This window comes from Nycticebus coucang, chromosome 14 (assembly GCF_027406575.1).
Source record: "Nycticebus coucang isolate mNycCou1 chromosome 14, mNycCou1.pri, whole genome shotgun sequence".
NCBI classification, from domain to species: domain Eukaryota; kingdom Metazoa; phylum Chordata; class Mammalia; order Primates; family Lorisidae; genus Nycticebus; species Nycticebus coucang.
The window spans coordinates 55,270,107-55,271,270 of NC_069793.1; the positions used below are offsets into that span (position 1 = coordinate 55,270,107).

A 1,164-nucleotide genomic window follows, 5' to 3' on the forward strand; every position below is an offset into this window, starting at 1 on the left:
CCAGATGTGCTGTGTATAAGCATGTGTGTGCCTCTGTTGGCATGTGGGAGAGTCTGGTGATCTGTCTGTCTGGCTAGGAGCCAAGAGGCATCGAGATAGCTCCGAGGAATGGGGTTTCCGCACTGAGGCCAGCATGCTTTGGTAGTAAGGCATTGGGCCAATTTAATAGGGTGGGGAGTCTTATTCAAGGAAATCAGAAATATTATAGCAGGCTGGAGAATCAGATTCCTCTCCACAGTATGTGTTGGGTAATTGTGTAAGTGCTCAATAAATAAATAAACGGTAGAGCGGTCAGGCGTGCTTCTGGGTACTTGAAAGGCATAAATGAAGGCCTAACTCAGTGAACTCACCGTAACTTGTTTGGGGGATATAAACTATAGATGCCAACCCTTTTTTAAAGTCACCTTACCCAACCGTTTTTTTTTTTTTTTTAGTGCAATGATTTTATTCTCTGATAAATTAAAAGCCCACTATTAGATGTTTCTTTCTTGTGTATGCTTCATTTGTGTTATCAGCAAACAAAGCCCTGTAAAAAAAGGCTTCCCCTAGTCCTCAGACTCTGATCCATCTTCATCGTGACTAATCTGGAAGTAACGAAGTTCATAAGTCTCCTTACCAGATGCAACCACTTGAAGCCAATAATGAAGATTTTTCTTCTTAGGGTATTTCTTGGTAAAGTATTTCAAGTACCTTTTAGAGAACTGTTTCTCAGAAACAACTACGATTTTATTTTTGAAGTGTTCAATGTGAACAACATTCCCAAGATTTGCAGTTTTTCCATTGACTTTAGAAACTGCTAAAAATTTCCAGAATCAGAAATTCCATCTTCTACTGGATGAGTAAGGTCCAAATTAAATTTCTGGGTTGACCCCTTGGGCTTCTTGTCTTCAGGCGCCATCTTGAAGGCTGAGTGACCAGAGAGTACCTTACCCCAACCTTAAGACTGCTTACAACTCATTCAGTATTTTCAAATAGTTGTTATCAAATACTTCAATGTGTACCAACCATTGCACTCTGCGTAGGATACACAGACGTAAACAAGACAGCTTGTTCTAGGATTAATATTGTATACAAAAAACATTGTAAAGTCTCAGTCCCCAACCTCCAGGCTGCAGATAGAAACCTGCTACATAGCAGGAGGGAGGGAGTGGGGCATCATTTGTG

The 1,164-nt window shown here is 40.6% G+C and overlaps 1 pseudogene; it reads right to left on the reverse strand.

Moving 5' to 3' along the window:
• Window positions 1-545: 545 nt before the first annotated feature.
• On the reverse strand, window positions 546-898 carry LOC128565104 (60S ribosomal protein L22-like 1; annotated as a pseudogene).
• Window positions 899-1,164: the final 266 nt, after the last annotated feature.